General features: G+C 40.6%; 1 protein-coding gene across 4 annotated transcripts in view; it reads left to right on the top strand.

Moving 5' to 3' along the window:
* Positions 1–24,471, top strand: part of GLRA2 (glycine receptor, alpha 2) — a 171,455-nt gene that overhangs the window by 133,385 nt on the left and 13,599 nt on the right. The gene's annotated exons all lie outside the window — the stretch shown is intronic.

The following is a 24,471-nucleotide window of genomic DNA, read 5'->3' as shown; positions in this document are numbered from 1 at the left end:
TATATATATTCCCAAATATTACATGGGACATACTTATACGGTGAAACCTTGGTTCTCAAACTTAATTTGTTCCAGAATGCTGTTCGAGAAGTGATTTGTTTGAAAACCAAATCATTTTTTCCCATTAGAAACAATGTAAATTGAATTAATCCATTCCAGACCCCCAAATGATTCCCTGTTTTAACCTTTCTTATATATAGTACATGTCTGGTGTACTGTTTAATCTATAAATAAACACTTGTGTGTGTTTTTAATTTATTGAACCACCCCTTACTAGCCTTAACAAATCACTTTCAGCACTTGTGCCAGGGGTGTCTTTCAGGTCAGGTTACAGCATCTTTGCTTGTTCACATGTCATTGCCTCTGAAATGCTGTCACAGGGCTAATTGCTTTTCCTTTATCCAAATCAACAACAGTTTTTCTACTTCTTCAATTGCCTGTGATCACTGCTTCTTTCACACCCTTAGCAATATTAGCACTCTTGAACACCTCTCTGTGTTTTAAAATTATGCAAATATTCTATTTCACCAACAACAAAAGCATTCTCTCCTTTGTTGTCTGAGAGATGCTTTTTGTCATGCTGAGGTATCACCATGAGAGGGTTATCAGCTCAAAAACTGAAGTTTTGTTCCACAACCTAGACATTTTTTCTGTGAACAACTTGGTCGAAAACCAAATTGTTCGAGATGGGAGACGTTCAAGAACTGAGATTTGACTGTATTAATAAATTATTCATTGTTTATCTGAAATTCAAATTTAACTAGGAGCCCCGTGTTTTAGCTGACAACTCCGACTGGAGATATATACTTAATCTGACAAAATTACTTTAAAATCCTGTTTTGAACATTGATAATTGTATGTATGTGTATGTGGAACTTTGTGCTATAACTTCAACTTTTTCATCAATTGCTCTGACTTTATGTAAATAAGGTTCCTACCCATGTTGATTGCAACTTGATAAATCCAGTCACATGGATTTCATCATCTTAACTTAAACTTTAATGCAGAAACCTGAACTTTATCCAGGGGACTGAGCTTTGAAATACATGGCTCAAAATATCCAGTTCAGTGGTTCTCAAACAACTTGCCTGCACGTTAGATAACCCCAGGGATGTTTCAAAAGTCCCAAACCTTGTCCACGCCCCATACCAAGTAAATTCCAGTTTGGGGATGGAGCACAGCATTCAGTATTTCTGAAGCACCCTCCCCGGCCCAGTAACTGCAGTGTGTGAACACCTTTGAGAAGCACCGCTCTGGTTGATAAGCCAATTTTATATAGGACAACAGAAGGCTCACACTTGTTTTCAGTTTCAGATTCTGGGACAGAAACATGCCCTTTGGTATGGAGAATGCTAGTGCCTGTGGTAATATCACTAGCAAATTAAAATGAAAATTTTATATACAGGAGATAAGAGATAGTTTTCAAAATCCGCCCCCTCCCGCCCCCAATCAATAAATTAAACCTACTGTTAAAGCCATAATTATATGCTACCCCATCAGAGCAAAACCAAAATGTTTCATTGTCAAGCTTAAGGCTTCCAGGTCTAGATGTAAAATTAAGCATCTGTTATGGTTTATGTGTTGCTTAGGCTGTGGAGCTTAGATGTGTATGAGCTCACTGAGTCCCACCTGCATCTACAAAATGTTTCCTGCACATACTCTGGACTCGTATCCTGCTGGCTGCCATGTCTCTTTCTCTTCGCTACCTCTCAGGAATATTCTGTTCTGCCACAGCCTAAGGAAACACACACACACACACACACACACACACACACAATTTCTGTACATTGTTGAATATCAAGCCTTTCTCAATTTTCTCCTCCCTGCCTCCCTGTGATAACCATTTCTTCAACCTCATCCACAGGAGTCTAGCACAAAGTGACACAAGTTTGATGTCACTTGTGCTACCCAGGAAATTTTATTAGAATGTAGGATATTTCAGCACATAAGCAGTATTCTCAGAATTCCCTGGCATAGCATAGTAGGTGGCCATTGACTGCATGTTCTCCTAGACCAGAGATAGAAAATTAGTTTCATTTTGCTTCTCATATCTGAATAATTGAAATGCTATGGGGAGGAATCTTAGGCTGTATCTGTATCTAATCTTATTATAAGAATCACCTGGAGTGCTTGTTAAAAGTACAGATTCTTGTGTTCCACCCTCAACCTTATGAATCAGAGTCTACAGGAAGGTCACTAAATTACTGTGGTATTCTTCACAAGAGTCCTGGTGAGTCTTATTATGATAAAGTTAGTTTTGGGAAAGTTGAACAGTATTAGAGCAGGGAGTAGCAAATGAGAAAGGCAAAGCAGTAGAAGATGAGGTTGGAGAAATAGCTAATTTCAGGTTCATATAGGACTTTGCAGACCAGTGTAAAGGAATGATTTTTACTCTAACTAATAAAAATCCATTGGTTAGTTTCAACATACCAAGTGTCAGGCTATTGCATAGATAGTCTGTGGGGGCAAGAGTAGCAGCAGCAAATCAGTTAGGAGGCCATTGTAGAAATATAGATGAAAGATGTTGGTGGCTTTGACTATGGTGTTGGTCATGAGCATAGAGCCAAGAGGTCAGATTCAAGATTCATGCATTCATTCTACAAATATTTGCTTCCTACTGTGTGCCAGGCAATGTCTGCAGCCTTAGAATACATTGTTGAACAGGACAAAGTGCAATCCCTTGATGAAAATTACATTGTAGTGGTTTATCCTTTGGAGGCAAAACCAATAGGCCATGCTGATGCATTTGATGTGGGAAGGTGAGGAAAAGAACAATATGGCTCAGATTTTTGGATTAAGCAACTGTGTGGGCAGTGTTACTATTTAGGATGGGGACTACTGTGACAGAAGCAGATTTGGGGTAGAACTCAAAAGTCATATTTTGATGCTGCTAAATTTAGATGCTTGTGAGACATGCCAGTAGAGTTGGCAAGTAATTATATGTAGCATCTCTAAGGAGTCTCTCTTTAATGTCCACCACTATCAGCCATCTCAAGTATCCTCCTTGCTCCTCATTGTGATGCCTGAACAATCATCTCCCTTTCCTCCTTCCTCAAACCCAGCTCCATTGGAGCCTCTGAAGTTCAGGTCTTTCAACCTCATTGCTGATTTCCCCTATCACTGCTGTTATCTATCAGCCTCCAGCCACATTCCTTATTACTGACTTTAGCACCGCTTTCACTATCAACCCAACACTCTTATTAACTTTACCTTTCCTGGAGGATCTTTAATATCCATATAAATAACTGACCCCAGCATTGGCTTCCCAATTCCTGGACTGCCTTGCTGTCTATTTTTCCTGTATTCACCCTTAGCCATATACACACATGGTTATAATCACTGCCTTGTTTTCTTTAAAATATATTTGAGAAATCCAAGCTTATATGGTTTACATGGAGATGTTCCTCAATTTGACTGTGCATCTCAAAATGGATATTCAAAGTATGAAGTTTAATTAACAAAGTTAAGGCTTGAGGGAATGATGGAAAGCAAAACAAATCATGCTTGACCTTTGCAGTCAAGGCAGTAATTGTCATTAACGATTAAATTTTGGGAAAAAAAAAAAGAGCAGGAGACATTTCCAATTATTTGTCCCTTAGGAAATGGCATCTTTTTCTCTAAGGTAGTGCTTTTAAAGTTTTCTGAGTCTGAACCACGGTAAGAAAAAAATGGTAACAAGAGCTGACACTGCTTGAGTGCTTGCCATATGCCATGCACTTTTCCAGGCACATCCCATCATAGTACCTGACTTAATCCCCAACAACTGTGTGAGTAGCGTGATCATACAGCCTAATTTACCATGGCACATCCTGGTTTTGCCTATTTTCCTGATGCCTTGTGTGATTTAGCATTTGTCCTGGATTATTCATTTTAAACCAATCACTTATTAACACTTGCATTAAAATAAACTGAGATGGGTTTTTTGACCTCCACTTTGTACATCTGGTTTCTGTCATGCTGTGATCTTCTGCGGTGGGAGTATACATATGCAGTGCACAAGTTCTCACTTTAACGTGTGGTGAAATGTAGAAAATAACTATAATTGTCCTTGGCCTCTTTGGCTCTTTCCAGAGCAATGTCATAACTGAGACTCTTTCCAGGATAGATCAAAGGGACTTGCTGATAAAACGCAGTACACTCAGACACAAGAGGCTGGGGATAAATAATTCTTTTTCTTGGTCTCTGTCAACGGTGGGACTCCCCCACCTCAGGTACCAGCTTTGGTCCATGATAGAGCATGCAAAACCCATTAAACCACTAGCCTACCACTTGGTGGGGTCAGTGAAAAACATGGAAAATTCCATGAACATGAAACAAAACAGAGGCTCAACAGCCTTGCTGTTGAACATCTGAATGTTTATGATTGAATGGTTTTGTCATTTTTGCATGATATAAATCTGTAACTGTTTTACTGTTTGATAATGCTTTTTAGTTTTGCAATAATTAACATTATAAAGCTGTACTGCCTGTTAGTGACACTTTCCACTAACAAAATTGTCCTTGTTTGGATAAAGTAAGTGGCCGTCCTGCCCAAAATGAAGGCAGTGTTCTTATCTCCATTTTATAGATGAGGAAACTAAAGCATGTCCCTTACCCTAACTGCTGCTGCTCTGAGCTCACATTTTACATCTTACATTATTATGATCCATTCTCTCTCTCTCTCTCTCTCTCTCTCTCTCTCTCTCTCTCTCCACCTCTAATGCACTCTAATAGTCTATATTCTGGTGTTTTTTTTAAATGACCATCAGGGATGAGCCTAGGGTAAGGCAAGTGAGGTAAGACACACAAGTGCAGGGTCAGATCCTGTTTTTATTTAAAATTGATATTTCCTCACCATGAATTTTTGCATTAATGATGATTTTTTAAATATTGCATTAAATATTTATCTGGAGTACTGGGGTTTTGACATCTATTAAATTTTGCACCTTGTCCTAGTTCCAGCCCAGCTGGTCATGATCCACTGAATTTTCACAGATCCTAACAAGTTGTGGCTTAAGTTAAAAAAACAACAACACACAAAATCAAACACCACGACCACCACCACCATTTAAAAATGTTTAATATTCCCAATGAAAAAAGTCAACTCTAACTTTCTACTGGGAGACTGACTTGCACAATACAACACAGGTTGATTCTTTAGCAGGTATTAGTAAAACCAAGAGCAGATTATTTCCACAAATGACATTGGCATTTAGATTTATTTAAGGAAGATATTTATTGAGAAAATGCCTGATACTACATGAGAAGAGTGCTGGGTGTTTACTGAACAATCAAGTTATGAAAGAGAGTCACTTTCAAGGAGGGGGGCCAGGCAACTTGAGACTCAGTGCATTTACTTTATCTTTTCCACATCTCAAAAAGCAGTCACTGTCCATTTTATCAAAGTAGTGTTTCTCAGAATCAATCAAGTCCAGATGTCACTGATAAAACTTGCAAATCCCTATGGTTTGGCCAACCTCAGCTTATTAGAAGCTGATGCCCCAGGTCTATGTGGTAAAATCCTATTTTTATGTTTTCTCCTCAGCTCCAATAAGAAGTTCTCATCCCGTGTGATGTGATAGCAACTTCCCCACAAGAACTTTAAAGCCTCACATGCCTTTCTCCTTTTCCTTTTATATCTGGCCACACCCTATCTGGCTTCTGGCAGTGTGCCTGATTTCAGGCAGTTCCAGCTGCCCACGTAGCCTTTCTTTATTTTCAGTGACTACACAGACATTGTGGCTTCTTGAGAACGTGGTTATGACTTTTAGGCCACCTAGTGATAAGCCACCATTTAAAAAGATTGATGTTAACACACTGTTTAAACTTCGATCTCCCATCTTTGGCTACCTAATTCCTGGACTGCCTTGATGGGAAGAAAATATGAGCCCTCTTAACCTGATTAGACAATAGGTTAAGGAAGGGAGACCCTGATCAAAATGTCTCGGGTGATGTTAACTTGGGAAAGCAGGAATTCAGTACTCATTTTTTTTTTTGCATTATTTTCTTTCCCTTTCCCATCCTATTCTATCCTTTAAATCTTAGCTAAATTGTTGATTCTTCAAAAGATAATTTCTTGATCCTACATAGGCTGAAATAATCCCACTCTTTCAAGCACCCACAGTACCTAATTTGTTCCTATTTATAACTTCTGTTACTTCTATTTGTTGTACATGAATATAAAATTGAAATGGTATTGGGAGATATGATTTAGGACACTTGACCTATTAATACCTGAATCCTGCTTTCAACAGATCATCTTCCCATTGACCTGTGGGAGGGAAATAAACTTAAAAGGACAACAAATTACCTTATTTTTATGAAGGGGTCAGCCTCAAACCCCAGTGTAATAGAGGAGACCAACTTAGAAGAAGCCCCTGTCCCTCCACTTGGTAGGTCCAGAAGCCCTGAACTATTTTCTTCCCAATGTTCCAAGGGGACACCAGACCCCAATGATAAAGATAAGAGGACAAGGACCCAGACCAAATGGTCACCTGGGAGTGGCTTATTTAAATGCATGGGGTCCTGGAATGTCCCCAGTTAGACTGGCACTCCTCCTCCTTAGGGGTAAAAATCTCCTCCTCTCTTCCTGGAGACATCCCTCAAACATTTCAGCATGGTGAGCTGGCAGGTAGTCTCAATTCTTCTGTATAAATAGAACTAGTCCTTCCTATGATATGGCTTACAGCCCTTAGCACACTGGTGACCCTTTCTCTAGTTTGCTAGTGAACATCTTGAAGTATGACTTAGAGAATCTGAAAGATAGTTACATGATCAACATGTAACACAGATGAGCAGTAACATCCTCTGCCTTTATGTGTAATTTTTAACACAGCATTAAATTACAGTATTGCTTTTAAGTACTCATATTCCACTATTTGCTCATTCTGACCTTGCTAATGCTTGTTAATTTCAAAAGTCTTTTTGTCCTATTATTAATATGATTGGCTATATTAACATGCTTGTGGGGGTTTTTTTCTAACCTAAATAAAGGACTATATTTATTCCTGTAAATTCTCCCCTCACTGTATTTGGCCCATGTTCTAGATTGTATAAATTTTTCTGATACTGATTTAGAAAAGTACTAGCTTTGTAACATTGACAAATAGGTGTCAACATCCTTCAGCTAAAGATCACAAGAATCAAGCTTGCATATAGTTAAACAAGTTGCGTTTACTACTCTTTATAGTATGAAATAAGGCACACCTTATTCATGGAGAGGGTGCCTCTGTAAATTGGGTGATTTAAGAGGAAAGTCTAAGGAAGCAGGGGTTTGCTCTAGATTGGATGCTGTCAAAAAGCAGGGAATATTCTAAGACTGGGTATCTCAAGGGGGTAGACTAGATAAACTGAGAAGAAAACTATAATTTGTGAATAAGCAGCACTCATTTTAACCAAAAGGAAGATGTTTAGCATTTTGTGGATGGCATAGTGACCTTGTTTTTGCCTGTCCTTGGACAAAATTATGAAGTGGCCTTGTTGTGTTTCACTTTATCATGGTCACAGATTAACCTTGTCTGAGGTTTGTATTCTGTGAGATGACTTGAAATTTTGGAACTGTGGTTTTTGCCTCCTAAAATGAGAGGTTAAGCTACAAAAATTAAAATGGAAGCTCTATCATTTACCAGTTCTGTGACCTTGGCAGGTTACTTAAAAAACACCTCTCTGTGCCTCAGTTTTCTCATCTGTAAAATGGAGTTAACAGTATCCACCTCATAGAATTGTGGTGAGAATATAAGAGTCCCATGGATAAAGCTCATCGAATAGGCCCTGGCACATGGAATGGAAAGTTCCATGTTTAGTGATTGCTCATTTTAGTATGTACTTTTTCCACCAGAAAATTATGTAGCAGACTCTGGGTCACAAAGCTTTTGTTCAATTTATTGGGGAATATGTTCTACAAATTAAAATCAAGTATATTAGAATAACTGCAATAGGCTGCCTACATACATCGTCCCCTATTTTTACTCCTCTTTTTTCCACAAAGAGAAATTAGATTGCACAGCAAGATGTGACCCATGTGCAGCTATTTTTATAATCATAGGATTGAAATAATGAGTTCGTGCTTTTACTCTACAGCATCTAAACAACAGAAGTGGGAAGAATTAGGGGCAAGCTGAAATCTCATTTTACCTCTCACTGATTCTGACTTTGGCTGATGTACATCTTAAGTACAAGAACACTTTTCCCAAAAGTAGAAAACCCATTAAGACCCTTCCAACTCAATTAGACTGTAAACTCACTTTGAAAGAAGGCTGTTGAAATGCAGATGTCACTACCACTAAGTCTAATCAACCAAACAAATCTAAGCAAATGAGGAACCCACAGAACTATAATCAAAGGAAAGTCAAGCTTTGAGAATCTTGCTAAAAGTCTTTCACTTTTTTCTCTTCTTTTCCAAACACTTAGAGCAGTGGTTCTTAACCTGGGTGATTCTGCCCAACAAGGGACATGGAGCAAGATATGTTTTGTTGTCACATCTAGCGGGGGTGCTACTGGCATCTAGTGGCAAGAGGCCAGGGATGGTGCTAAACATCCTACAAAGGACAGCCCCCACCACAAACAATTATCCAGCCCTAAATGTTGATAGTGCTACCATGGAGAAAACCCTCGTTTATAACATTGTTAGGCTATACTTCTCAATATGCAATTGTCTTATTTTGTTTCTTGTATGCAAATTGTATCTCCCTTGCAAACACTGCTCACTAAGCCAGGAGAATGCTTTCAGTTCTGCTGACCTCAGTCAGAGTCCATTCCTGCACGATTCATATGTAGGTAGAGCCCATTGGGTGATGGCCAGTTGTCTTTCTCTTACATTAGAAAAAGGCAAATTCTATCCAGCAGCCTATCTTTGAAAATTTGATTTATTTAGTCAAATTCACACTCAACTGAGTACAAACGAAAACTAAATCTGATTGTCTTCATTCATTAAGTAAAGACATAAATCATGTGGATATACACACCATGTGCCCTACCTATGATCTCTGATGTTATACATAGCTTCATGCATGAAGTAAGGCAGAGCCCAAATCTGGGAAATATTAGGTTCAGACTCTGAATTAATATCCAGATTCTGGGAGAGGAAGATGCTTGTATGTGTGTAGGAAAAATTACATTCTTTATCACACCTATTTAGGGAATATATTGTGGTGTGAAGAGTCATAATGAAAGCTTATTTTTAGTATTGACACCTAAACATGTGCGATTGAACAGGCACACACAATGATGTTTAGTGTTAAAGAAAAAAAGGGAAGGCAGTAGGACAGTGTTAAATAAGAGAGAACAACAATTTCATCCATTCCAGAAAGAACCCAGTAGGCATTTTATATTGGGTTGGTTACTAATACTGGAAGAATGCACATAAGAATCCTCACTGGTTAGACTAGCAATAAATACAGGAACTGAGACTATCAATAACAAATGCCCTTGTCCAGTTGCAGACTGCAACAGTCAAAAGACTGGCACTGCTGCATGGACTACATCTTGATCTTTCTATTCTAGATCAATACTTCACAAAGTGGTACACATGAGAATCACCTAGAGGCCTAGGTAAAACACAGATTCATATGCCCCAGCCTAAGAAAGTCTGATTCAGTAGGTCAGAGCCTGAGACTTGACTTTTCCAACAAGCAGGTTCCAGGTGATGATGATGCTGTTAGTCCAGAGAACCACACTTTGATTAGCGAGGGTCCAGAGGACTCCTGAAATGTGGCCTTCAGTAAAAACAGTGCTATGATTGCTTCAGACCTTTGCTATAAATGTGTCCATAGTCATGTCCAAGACATTAACCACAATGATTCCACGGTGGGAAACTAGCCATTGAAGGATTAACAAAGAGAAAAGAAGGTACTCTTTAAAGACATTTTTTATAGACTGGAAATCCTTACAGATGTTCTTCCTTGTCCTTATAAAGGAAACTCCATAATCTTAGCATTTTTTTTTCTTTCAAGAAGAATACAGTGAAACAGCATGTGCTCTCTTTTTTCATTTAGCATTTTTTCATATTCTGCCACATGTTTGCACAAGGTGTTTAAAGAGGATTTCATAGATCATTAATTAAGGTAACAACTGTTTCCTTAGCAAGCAGGATGTTGAAGGGTAGTAACTTCTTCTCCCGGGAGTCAAAGGCATGTTTGTTTGTGTTTTGTCTTAAAGGTTGAGGGGTTTAGATGAGGCCTTAACAGACCTGTGCAGATTAGGAATTCAGACTTAATTGTAAAATCCAGCAAGAATAAATAAATGTCATGGTACTTTGTAATTGCCCTATACCACCAGGATAGAAAGCTGGTGCTTGTCAGGGACATTGTGGCCTGAAATATTTTTAAGGTGTTTTTCTTCCAAACTTGTTCCATTTTGCTAGGTATTAGGACAGACTGTTATTTTGGGGCTTGCGGTATGCAAAGTAATTTGCAGAAACAGCCTTGCAAATGAAATCCCTATCTTTTTAGTGTATCTCTAATTCCTCCTTTCATCTCAGGCTATTTCCCATTATCTCTATTTTCTTATAACCTTCCTTCCTACTTCAGTGGTTCTCAACCTTCTGGCCCTTTAAATACAGTTCCTCATGTTGTGACCCAACCATAAAATTATTTTCGTTGCTACTTCATCACTGTAATGTTGCTACTGTTATGAATCGTAATGTAAATATCTGATATGCAGGATGGTCTTAGGTGACCCCTGTGAAAGGGTTGTTTGACCACCAAAGGGGTCGCAACCCACAGGTTGAGAACCGCTGTACTCGATCGTACTTTTCTGTCTCTAATTTTCACCTTTTCTTTACTCTCAATCTCATCACTTTAGACTATTTCATTTCATTCATTCATTTATTCAGTCATGCATGCATATATTCAGTGTAAATCTACTGCACAGCTACTACATGTCATACACAATATATTTGGCTCTTGGGAACACACTGAAGGGACCCTGTGGTAAACACTGTCGATGCCCCACCTACTAGTATATCCCTGTGGCACTCATTGTTTCTACATAGGGGTGCATACATTCTCTCTGATTGGTGATTCAGGCCTCTTAGGATATATTCCTAGAAGTGTGATCATTGGGTCAAATGGCAGTTTCATTTTTAATTTTTTTGAGGAAACTCCACACTGTTTTCCACAGTGGCTGTACCAGTCTGCATTCCCACCAGCAGTGTACTAGGGTTCCTTTCTCTCCACATTCCTACCAGCACTTGTTTGTTGATTTATTGATGGCTATCCATTTACCATTGCAACAAAAAAAAATTAAGATACTTAGGAATAAACTTAACCAAGGAGGTAGAAGACTTGTACCCGGAAAACTGTAGAACATTGCAAAAAGAGATAGAAGAAGATATAAACAAGTGGAACAATATACCGTGTTCATGGATTCAACATCATTAAATTGTCCATACTACCTAAAGCAATATATAGATTCAATGCAATACCTATTAAAATACCAAAGACATGATTCACAGATCTAGAACAAACACTCCAAAAATTTATATGAAACCAAAGAAGACTCCAAATAGCCACAGGAATCTTTAGAAAGAACAAAGTTGGAGAGATCACAATACCAGATATCAAGTTATACTACAAAGCCACTGTACTCAAAACTGCCTGGTACTGACACAAGAACAGGCATATAAATCAATGGAACAGAACAGAGACCCCCAAAACAGAAATCAACCCAAGCCATTACGCTCAATTAATATTTGACAAAGGAGGAAGAGGCATACAATGGAGTAAATACAGTCTCTTCAATAAATGGTGTTGGGAAAATTGGGCAGATACATGTAAAAAAGTAACTAGACCACTAACTTAAACCATACACAAGCATACATTCAAAATGGATAAAAGATTTAAATGTAAGTCATGAAACCATAATAATCTTAGAAGAAACCATAGGCAGCAAAATATCAGACATCTCATGTAGCAAAATTTTCACTGATTAAACACACTTTTAATTGCCTAGTTAATCTACAATTACCTGAAAGCCATCCCTACACACACATGCTAGTTCATCTTTTGGTAATTTTGCTGGAATTACCTTTCCAAATCTGGGACACATACTATGACCTTAGCAAAGCTTGTCAAACAATAAAAAATACAAAAATGCTTTTGTGGTTCAAATTAATTTGCAATAATAAATGCTTCTTATCATTGCTATAATATCACTACAACTTTAGTGCTTTAAAAGAAGACAAAATTATTATATACGATTCTGGAGGTCGGAAATTCAATACAGAACTCACTGGGCAAAACATCAAGGTGTCTGCAAGGTTAAATTGCTTCTGGAGGCTTATGGGGTTTCTTGGAATTTGGGGGCTGAACCAGGAAAAAGATATACTCACCACACAACAAGCTGTATGGGAGGGGCTTGGGCAGGGTTGCATGAGGGGAAGTCCCTCACAGCATGAGATGGTCCAGAGGCTTACAACAAAGAGCTACCACCCAGAAGGGGAGAGAATATCAAAGAGGGGACTTACCTCTCTAGGTGACATTGTTCAGCGGTACACAGGGAGTGTCAGAGAGCTCCAAAGGGTAACAGCAGCTTGAGGTCTTATAACTGCAAGGCAGATGCTGGGCCTAGTTTCATAAAGTATACAAAGTAGTCAGGCTCTAAATGGCTAAAAGTCTGCTTGTTTGGGCCATTTAAAAAATTATCCTACATGGCCTTGGCAAGTGTTGCCCAGTGGTTAGAGCATCAGCCTGTGCACTGGAGGGTCTCCAGGTTGATTCCCGTCAAGGGCAGGTACCTGGGTTGCAGGTCCAATCCCGGCCCCCAGTCAGGGTGCTTGTGGGAGGCAACCAACCGATGTCTCTCTCTCACATCCATGTTTCTGTTTTTCTCTCTCTCTCCCTCTCCCCATCTCCCCTCTCTGTCTAAAAATCAATGGGAAAGAAATCCTCAGGCAAGGATTAAAAAAGAAAAAATTATCCAACATGTGAAATTTGAGTTAGGTGCCAGCATGGTTTTGAGCTAGCAGGTCTCAGCCAGCAGTGAGGAAATAAACAACCAATACACAATGGTCAACGTTATCTCATTTCTGTAACAAGGTTCCAGTGAAGAATCTGATTTCTTACCTTTTCCAACTTCTAGAGGCCACGCACATTCCTTGACTTACAGATCCCTTTCTCCCTTTTCAAAGCAGGCGATGTTGCCTCTCTCTGACCCTTCTTCCATAGTCGAGTCTCCCTCTGACTACAGCTGAGAAAGGGTCTCCACTTACAGAGCCATATTATGAAATCTGGGCTCACCTGGATAATCCAAGGCTTTCTCCCCATCTCTAGTCCCTTCAGTTAATCACACCTGCAAACTCCCTTTGCTCTGGTAAATAACATATTCACAGGTTCCTGGGATTAGGACACCAACACCTTTGATAGCCATTATTCTATTACACACAGCAATGGTTTCCTGTGACCATCTGAGTATCTGTAGGCCACTCTAGTGTGCTCCATGCATACTTGAGGCAAGCCAGAAGTGCCAGGAGGTAAATGCCCCAAGGGTAACCCTCAACCAATGAGTTAGGGGTTTGGTGGCCTAATACCCCAAGCATTCACACCCCTTGGTAGGTCAAGTCTGAGTCTCAGAGATTTGAGCCATATTTGCCAACAGTGGTAATCTGCTGATCATCCATGCACCCTTTATAGCCTTTCCTCCCTTCTCTGTCCCATGTCCTCTCTCCCTCACCGCACTTCTGATACTGCTCTCCAAATAAACTACTTGCACACCAACCCTTGTCTTGGTGTTGTTGCAGCGGTTCTCAACCTGTGGGTCATGACCCTTGCACAGGGGTCGCCTAAGATGATCGGAAAACACATATATAATTACATATTGTTTTTGTGATTAATCACTATGCTTTAATTATGTTCAATTTGTAACAATGAAATTGGAAGTCACCACAATATGAGGAACTGTATTAAAGGGTCGCAGCATTAGGAAGGTTGAGAACCACTGTGAGAGAACAAAATCAAACTGAAGTGCAATGCCTCCTGGGCCAGGGGCCTAATGACAATCATGGTGCCATTTAAACCTGTCCTCTGCCTCCTCACGAAATACCAAGCAGATCCCAGGGTACCTTTTATGTCTAAAGTGTGGGAAAAGGGGGCTAAATTTATAGAAGAAGCAGCAAATGCCATCCTTGAAGACAGAATATTACTTTCTTCAAATTACAGATAAAAATGAATTTTATTTATTGCAACTTCCAGTTGGTATTGCTAAAATATTTTTGTGCTACTGGGTTTTCCAAACAACTTGACAGGTTTCATAATACAACCTTCAGCTCTATGATGACAGATATCTTAAACCTTCTCCTTTAACTGCCCAGCTCTTAATTGCTGTAGAATTCTTCATGGTGACACAAACTGTGGTTATCCTATATAATAAAAGGGTAATATGCAAATAGACCTAATGGTGAAACAACCGGTTGCTATGATGCGCACTGACCACCAGGGGGAAGATGCTCAATGCAGGAGCTGCCCCCTGGTGTTCAGTGTGCTCCCACAGGGGGTGTGCTGCTCAGCCACAAGCCGGGCTGATGGCTGGCCCGTGGCAGCGCTCAGGGTGTCCCACTGACGGCTTAGGCCCGCTCCCCATAGGGAGCGAAACTGCAAAAGGGCAAAGGCTGGGCTGAGGGGCCTCCCCTGCCTCCCCGCCGCCCCACCCCCTGAGAATGTCGTGCACCGGACCTCTATTTTCAATATAACTGGACTCCTAAAAAGATCAAACTGAATAAGAGAAGTCTGGTGCTTCCCTGATATTACATTAAAGAGATACAGGTTTGCCTAGTCACAGTATTAATTTGTCTTCTATCAATATCATTCTTGTTTGTAACAAGCTCATTTGGGAACAAAACATTTAAGTCAGTGGTTCTCAACCTTCTTGCCCTTTAAATACAGTTCCTCATGTTGTGGCCCAACCATATAATTATTTTCGTTGCTACTTCATAACTGTAATGTTGCTACTGTTATGAATCGTAATGTAAATATCTGATATGCAGGATGGTCTTAGGCGACCCCTGTGAAAGGGTCGTTTAACCGCCAAAGGGGTCACGACCCACAGGTTGAGAACCACTGATTTAAGTGAAGCTGGAGTTATTTCTTACCTAATTGATGTATTATTATCATAAGCAAGTGTAACCATTTAGAAAATAAATGTTCCTGGCTCTGTCTAGAAGTAACTATATAGAAGTGGCCCCCATTCTTAATTTTAACTCTAAGCTGCGGGACAACCCTAGAATTCATTTGTTCAACAAGTATTTTGTAGAATGCTTGATTTGTACAGAGTTCTATTGTAGATAAGAGAGTGAGGATATGAAAACTGCTTGAAATCTGTTCCATGAAGCTTTAGAAATCAATAAGAAAAAAAAATTAAGTGCAAAAATGTTTCTAACATGGGGTAGAGAACATTAACCATAATAGTTATAGTTGGAGCCCTGGCTGCACATTGGAATCAACTGGGAAGTACCTCTAGCTGTTTAGGAGGAGCTACTTTCAAGGAGGAAGTGGCCTTTGTAAACTTCATTTAGTCTTGGAATGTTAACTGTAAATTATCTTAACCTCACTTTGTTATTGTGAATGAATAAATAAAATAGATTTAAATAATTAAACAGGTAATGAAAATTCCACACTTTAAGGTGGCATTCAATGCTCACCAGAGAATGGCCTCATCCTACTTTGCTGATTATCTATCCTTTGCATCAGATAAACCTGGAGAGCTTCCCACACTGAGACAGTCAAGATAAAAGTGGGAGTCAGTGATATGGAAACCACCCCGGATGTAAGGCAGTGAGTCTCAAGCAGGGGCTATTTCGCCTGTGCCCTAGAGGGCTTCTGGTGATGTCTGAAGGCATTCTTGGTTCTCACAACTTGGATGGGAGACTGTATGAGCTAATGGCATTGAATGGGTGGAGGCTAGGGAATATTGGTAAACATCCCACAATTTACAGGACACAACACCCTCAGCAAAGGTTACTGAGGTGAGAAATCCTCATCCAAGGGACAGAGACATGCTGTGCACACAGAGGACTGAACTTTTTGAGAGAACATTTTTAAAAGCTTAGCTTCATAATTACAACTTGCTTATGAACAAAAATATCACTCCTGTCAGGAGTTATTAATTAGAGCTAGTATAACCCAAAGGATGGTACAGAGAGAAAAACCTTTAAATTAGAAATTTCCTCTTTAGTTAGTATTTTACTCTAGACAAGCTTCTTTTCTTTACACCGGAGAGTAAAAAAGGGATCCAAAGCCTGGTTCTTTGCACTGGTAGCAGAGGTATGAATTTTGTTGGGTGTATAATTTCATTGCTTTTCAGGAAATTGACATGGGTGTAAACATTAGTAGGCGAAGTTATTGAACATTTCTACTTCATTTCACTCTGTCTGCTGCTGGATTTATTCCAGAGCAACAAGAGTAACACCAAATATGAGTCCTTACATTTTCTAGAGACAAGGTAACCCACGAGTGTAAGCCTCTCAATCCTGGCTGCACATTCTAATCACCTGCAGTCTTTTTAAGATCTCCATGCCCAGACCCCAACCCGGCCCAATTAAGACAGAATATTTGCTGGGATAGAAAAAAAAAAATCAAGACAGCTTGATTTTTAAGGCTTCCTGGTTGATTCCAATGTGCGGCCAAGTTTGAGAACCACTGTGTAGATCTTCCCTTCTTAAAGTATCACTTGGTGACCAGCAGCACCAGCATCACCTGGAGCTTGTTAGAGATAGATTCCCAGGCCCCACCGCAGGCCTTGGGAATCAGATTGTGCACAGGATCTGCATTATGACACAACCCCCACCCTGGGGGACTCTCAAGCACACTTGAAGCTTGAGAAGTGCTGCACTAGAGCATATTGCAAATAGTCCACTAAAAATGCACACATATTGCAGTATGCACAGTCTTAAACAAGGCATACTATTAATGCATGGAAAATGTTCCAACGCTCTAAATAAAACTTGTGGGGAGCCGGCACGGCCATGGCATACTCATGCCAGCTCAGCCTGGTTCAGTGACCCTGAGTGGGGGTGATGAAAGGCTTAGAAAAGACAGAGAAGAGAATGAGCTGGGTCTCGGTGGACGCTGCCTCTCTGATGGACAGCACCAGCGCCCACAAGCCGTGTCTTTATTTTATAGCCGATCCCACGAGGCAAAGTAGGGGCATGATCAAGATGTTTACAGCATTCTTGTTGGTTTCAATCCTACTCAACTACATGCACCGGAACTCCATCACTCAGGCACGTGGGGCCACATGTTCAGACCATAGGTTCAAGCTTACAACTACAGCTGTTGGCTATAATTGTGCTGGGAAGGCTCTGCCCTCCAAGCAGGGACTTGCATGTGGCAATGAGAGGATTCTGCCCTCTCCTCAGTACAAGGCTTGAACCTGTCCAAACACTGTAGCCGCACCCCATAAAAATTAATACCCGTTTGATGAAAAATGTTAAGTTCAACACTATGGTTGCTTGTGTTTTTTTCAGTACATTTTATTTCTTTTGAATTATGAAAGATTTCAACCATACAGAATAATATATTCCTACATTGCTTGCTGTGTTGTTTTCCTTAAAAAGAGAAGCATTATCATTCTAGTGTTGGGAGCCAAATGGGAAGCCCATGCAGCACCTTTTCCTGTAACTGAGAGGGTGCCCCCTCAGATCTGTGTTCACATAATAGGGAGATGATCTCAAATGCCATCCAATAGAATCCACCTTAGTTAACTGGATTGAACTGTGTACACATATAACATAGTAAAACAATTGTTCTAAATATTCATATGGCTTTATTCTGGAAAGCACAAAATGCTTCAAATTAAAGTCATTTGGCAGTAATATCTGCACAGGGAGTTTATGAGGTTTGCTAAATGTCGTACAGCCAGACCTTACTTAGATGCCTTAATTCATCATAGAATCATCAAATGCCCTTTTATACTTCCTGTGATTAAAAAACAAAACAAAACATAAAAATCCCGGTCATAAAACCAGCTTTCTTCATCCCAGCCAACTACCCCATCAGCACGTTTCATTACAGCACCCTTTCCTGGAATAATTCTGCCATGTGAATGCCTGTCCTCTTAATATATATACTTCAAATCATACAAATAAAGACATGGGAGAGAAGCAGGGCACTGTGAAGTGTGTTTCAGCCAGGAGTCTAAGTGAATGAATTCAAACCCTGCCTAGTATGATAATTGCTTGGCTATTTGGAGCCATAGTCTAATCACTCTGGTTAGTTTCTTCCTCTGTAAAGTGGTCTAATAAAGGCCTTTCTCATGGGATTACTATTAGGAGTAAGATTATGCATGTGAACACTGGTGCATTGCACACAGCCAACACTCATCAAATACTTCCTTTCACTTCCTGTCACGTTTTGTAAAGACCCTCAAGAAAACCTCAGAAATCTTCTCAACAGCAAAGCTATTATTCATCTTTCAATCTGAAGAGCCTGTAACATTGTCTGGTACATGCTAGGTACTGTTTGCTGAATGAATTGCTGGTTTCCACTCAGGTCTCATAGCTCAGTGGTCTGAGAGTATAAAACCCGCCAGCACTAATTCATCAGAAGTCATGCCATTTCTTATATGGAGTGATTTAAATATAGACTCGATGTCTTCTGATGAAATCAGCCCACTGACATCTAACTTCTAGCACAACGCACAAATCTTCACAAAAATGCACAGCCACCTGGAATAGTAAAATTGAGCTCTTTATGTAAACTTATATTCTTGTGCTCATATAAAATGTCCTCTGACGCTTTAAAATGATCCTGTGTGTTAGTGTGATTAAGTTAATTGCCCACTAGTGCACAAGAGACCCACAACTATATTGTTAAAATTCAACTTAATACATGCAAGCATTTAGGAGAGAATATAACAAAAAGGTGTGGTTACTGCTAAACAGAGATGGCAGAAATCAGAAGGAAAGAACCTCCTAGATCAGTGGTTCTCAATCTTGGCTGCACATTAGAATCACCTGGGAATCTTTTTAAAATCCTGATTTCTGGGCCTCATCCTCCGGAAATTCTGTTTCTTTGTTACTCATGTTGTGGCCTCACCCCATAACAAAGAAACAGAATTTCCGGAGGATGAGGCCCAGGAATCAGGATTTTAAAAAGATTCCCAGGTGATTCTAATGTGCAGCCAAGGTTGAGAACCACTGTCCTAGATGGAGCTATAATTTGAGCTAAGGATGCAGGAAGTCTCAGGGCCGAGCACAGTGCCTGGTACACAGATTTCCCAGACTCGCTGTGGAATCCCAGCACCTTCTCAAGCATGATGGATGAGCTTCAATGAGTTTTAACAGAATATCTGACACTTCCTTCGTCAGGACTCTCCTATGTATTTGGAAGCCTCCCTTTCCAATTTCCCCATGACTAGCACATGCCTGTCATATGGTAAATGCTCAGTAAACAGTTGATGACTGAATACTGACATTGAAGAAATCAGTCAAGACCATTAAACACAGAACTTGTCAAACTGTGTGGTGTGATTGACTTGTGGGTCATAAAGTCAGTTCAGGGGTCACCACCAGTTTTTTGTTTTGTTTTCTTTTGGGGTTTTTTTTTTTTGGTTTGTTTTATTGCTTAAAGTATTACAAAGAGTATTACATATGTCTCCTTTTTTTTCCCCCTTGACCTTCCCCCGGCCTCCCCTACCCCCCCAGTGTCTTGTGTCCATTGGTTATGCTTATATGCATGCATACAAGTCCTTCAGTTGATCTCTCACCCCCAATCCTCCCAGGCCTTCCCGCTGTAGTTTGACAGTCTGTTCGATGCTGCTCTGCCTCTGTATCTATTTTTGTTCATCAGTTTATAATGGTCTTTATTATCCATAAATGAGTGAGATCATGTGGTATTTTTCTTTCATTAACTGGCTTATTTCACTTAGCATAATGCTCTTCAGTTCCATCCATGCTGTTGCAAATGGTAAGAATTCCTTCTTTTTTACAGCAGCATAGTATTCCATTGTGTAGATGTATTAGGAAAAAATTAGAAAATATCAGAGTGCAGTCAGCTTTGAAAAAATAAATGCCACTTTGTGAAACTTTGTTTCTGTTAGAGATATTCATGTTTGCAGGAGTGTATATGTATGTGACCTGGTCAGTAATGGAAAACGTTTTCTGCTTTGGGTCATGGGGGAAAAAAGTGCTTTCAGAGTGTATCAGGTGAAGTAAACAAATTCACTTAAATTTCAATGGTTTAAATGTTCTCAGGTACCTTAAGAGTCAGTCACAGGTCCAGTAGCAGGGGGTCCATATTTGGTTGCTATGATGAAAGGGACAAGAGGCATACCTTGCACCTCACTTAAACTCACTGAGCCCCTTATCCTTGCTTTACCAGTCCACCTCCACTCCTCACCCTGCCCCAGACTGGGATGCCCATGACCTGGGTTCACATGCAGTGACATGTGCTGATAGTGTGGAAGTTGTCATTTTCATCTGGGCATGACATCTGCCTTATAAGGAAGCACATTCTGGGGTGCGGGGAAAGAAAGAAACACCTACCCAGAGATTAAGTCTGTTTCTATAAAAATATATCTTCTTATAACCATACTAGAGGCCTGGTGCATGAAATTCATGCACTGGGGGGTGTCCCTCAGCCCAGCCTGCACCCTCTCCAATCTGGGACCCCTTGGGGGATGATCGGGTTTAGGCCCGATCCCACATCCCTCTCACAATCCAGGACTGCTGGCTCCTAACCAGTCGCCTGCCTGGCTGCCTGATTGCCCCCTAACCACTCCCCTGCCAGCCTGATTGACACCTAACTGCTTCCCTGCCAGCCTGATCACCCCCAACTGCCCTCCCCTGCAGGCCTGGTCACCCCCAACTGCCCTACCCTGCCAGCCATCTTGTGACAATGTGGGGCAGCCATCTTGTGATGACGTGGAAGTGGCCATCTTTGCGGTGGCCATCTTGTGATGACATGGGGAGGCCATCTTGTGACGACGTAGAGTGGCCATCTTGTGATGTGAGGGTGTGAGGGTCAATTTGCATATTACCTCTTTATTATATAGAATAAGGTTTCCTCTTTGCCCTGATTATAACTATTGCATTGACATCTTTGAGAAGGAAAAGGAGGCAGACTCCCCATTAAGTGTCAATGCTGCATAGTTTCATGCACTTTCTAAATGAGAAACTCAATTGGTCAACAATTAGGTCAACAGTTATTGCTATTATTTTCAAATTGTGCCCAATTTCTGTATTCTTTGTTTACTGCAATCAATCTTTCCTTTGGACCTACAGACAAGTTTCTGTCTGAAATGTTAAATCTGGTAACCATAGTAATGAAGTGGGAAGAAGGTAAAATTTTGAAAATGTACTGCAGATACAAAAAAAAACCCCACAAACCCCCCCCCCCCATAAAACTCTCATTTTAACCATTATATTCCATTTGCCTTTGTCTAATTATTTTTTGTAAGAGTTTCTTACGATAAGCTATAGTTGAAGTGCTAGTGAAAAAAATGGTTGCAGGAAAGTTAGGAAAGAGGTAGGGCATAGATGATCTGCAAGCTAAATAATAAGCCAGAATAATGAAGCATGGATGGTTTCTGATACACTTTGCTGCTTTGAATGTTCTTGGGAGAAGCAACAAAATGCCTCCTGGTGGTTTACAGTGTTCATCTGCTTCAGTTACTGCTAATTTTGAAACAGAACTAACAGTGCATATTCATTAGAGAAGAGCTAGCTTATCAGGATCATTCAACTTCAGAAGGAAATAAGATTGGCCAGAAAAAGCAGATTTACCATTTTTTTACCTGGAGAAACCATGCTTGTTCTGCATCTATGGAAAGCAATGAAGTGATAGCCCACTTCATTTTCCTCACTGTTCCTCTTTCAAAACCTTCTAATGCAGTGGTTCTCAACCTTGGCTGCACATTAGAATCACCTGGGAATCTTTTTAAAATCCTGATTCCTGGGCCTAATCCTCCGGAAATTCTGTTTCTTTGTTAGGGGGTGGGGCCACAACATTAGTAACAAAGAAACAGAATTTCCGGAGGATGAGGCCCAGAAATCAGGATTTTAAAAAGATTAGGTGATTCTAATGTGCAGCCAAGGTTGAGAACCACTGCTCTAGGCTGTCAAACTAGATACTTTTTAATAAAAACAGGTCTCCATGAACATGGTGTGTTGACCTCTAAAATACACCCATTCAGTGTATTTTACAATGAGGTTACAGGTTACTCTTTTAGGATTTTTATTATTCTACTAGAGGCCCAGTGCACGAAATTCATGCATGGAGGGGAGGGGGTCCCTCAGCCCGACCTGCACTCTCTCCAATCCAGGACCCCTCAGGGGATGTCCAACTGTCTCTTGCAATCTGGGACCACTGGCTCCTAACTGCTCGCCTGCCTGCCTGCCTGCCTGATCGCCCCTAACCACCTCTGCCTGCCTGCCTGATCACCCCTAACTGCTCCCCTACTGGCCTGATTGCCCCTAACTGCTCCCCTGCTGGCTTGATCGCCCCTAACCACCTCTGCCTCACCCTGCACCTGGGACCCAGGATTCCCTCCTCTGGCTGGTTGCAGGCACCCAGGACCCAGGCTTCCCTCTGTCTGGCTAGCCACAGGCACCCAGGACCTGGGCCGGCTTTCCCCGGGCCAGCCGCAACCACAGGGGACTGTGGGCAGGTGGCTTCACCTGGGCCACAGCCGCAGGCACTGTTGCCCGGGACTGCAGGGTGGGTGGGTTGTCCCTCTTTCGGGCCGCAGCCTGGCTGGTCCCCATTCCTCTCTTGTGAGCTCCTTTGTGCCTAGCTGGTCCCCATTCCTCTCTCATGAGCTCATTTGTGCCTAGCTGGTCCCCATTCCTCTCTCATGAGCTCATTTGTGCTTGGCTGGTCCCCATTCCTCTCTCTCCAGTGTTGAGTGTCTGAGCCATTAAGGCGTGACAAAGTGAGGGTGTGATCACCATTTGCATATTAGCTCTTTATTATATAGGATATTATATATTTTATATGCTCTATATTAGAATTTTCCTCAAAATTATAATAGCAGCAAGGGACTTACTGCACAAATGACACACTCAAAAGTAATGAAATAAAATGTTTTCCAAGTCAAAGGTAAATGAAAGAGAAAACAAACCTTAACCAAACTGTTGCTATGGTTTTCTCAAAATGGGATCAGAAGAACTAGAAATTTCTAGGAGGTCAAGGAGGGTCATAACAGGGCACAATTTGTTGAATACATATTTCCTGCACCCTCAAAGTAGTTTGCCCTTCTGGACTTCTTCACTTAGCAATTTTTATATACAGTCAGAAACTCCCACAATTAGAAGGTACATAAATGGTCATCTACCTCAAACCTACATGTTACATTAATACCCAACAGCTTCAACAAATGATTAAACATTTGATTATTTCTAGTAAAAAGGAATTCATTACCTTCCAAGGTGTTGTGCTCCATGTTCATTTTCAGAGTTGTTAAAAGTTCTTCCTCATACTGAGTTAAATTCTGTCTCCCTGTAATGTCAACCAATTGCTTCTGATTAGTAACCTTGAAGCCATTAATACAAATGTTCTTTACTCTTTTGAAAACACCTTCCATATGAGTCAGACTCATCTGTTTTCAAGGCCAGCCTCTCTTGTTTCTTCTATGGTTCCTCTTGTGGTGTATTTCAGGAACATTCACCACCCTGGGAGGAGTACCTTGCTCTTCACCCTGTCCTTAGGCTGTCCTGATTGTGTATCTCCTACCCCTTTTTCTGTCCAATGTCCCAAGTACAACAGTCCATAAACTAGGATATCAATGAGAATCTCTTTCAATAATTTGAAGGAAAAATTACTCTAATTAGATGATAGTAAGAACTTGAGTTGAAAAGGTTCCCATAGGGTTGAGGCTTGGGTGGCCCAGTTGGAACATGCGTAAATAAAGGAATCAAAGGAGAAAAGCAGAACTTGAAGAGAATAATAGCCCTGAGATATTAAGAAGAATCTCATTTTTGACTTGCTCAACTGGAATTCCTGGGCTAGGTAGCCCTCCTTCCACCATCATCAATATCATGATCATGGCTAACATTGAGTACCTACTACATACCAGACACTGTTATAAGCCCTTAATGTGCATTATCTCACTGAATCTGCCCAAAAACCCTATAAGGAAGGGGTTTTTATGTCTATTTTTACTTCAGAACAGACTGAGGCATGTAGAGGTTTTATTTACTTACTCAACTCCCACACTGATTAGAGGCAGAACCAAGATTTGAAACCAGGAGTTCTGGATACAGAACCCAGGCTTCTTACCTGTACAGGGCACTGCTTCCCTATCCTTGGAGACTCATAAGATTGTTTTACAATAATTTTTATAGTAATTTTTAAGAAATTCCCCATTTATTTAAGCTACCATGAGTAGGTGTTTGTCCTTTGTAACAAATCCTCTTTGATTAAAATACAGAAAGATTAAAAGATACGTACTCCTGGCCAAATAGCACAGGCAAGTACCTCTGAGCTGCTCTGTAGTTGTACTAAAAGGCAAGCTTGGTTAACAAAATGAAGCTGCCTTTACATGGGTTGCTTTTCTGTAATATAT

Source organism: Myotis brandtii, unplaced genomic scaffold (assembly GCF_000412655.1).
Source record: "Myotis brandtii unplaced genomic scaffold, ASM41265v1 scaffold359, whole genome shotgun sequence".
Taxonomy (NCBI): domain Eukaryota; kingdom Metazoa; phylum Chordata; class Mammalia; order Chiroptera; family Vespertilionidae; genus Myotis; species Myotis brandtii.
Note: the sequence above shows the minus strand (reverse complement) of the source record. Positions and strands in the feature narration are given on the sequence as shown.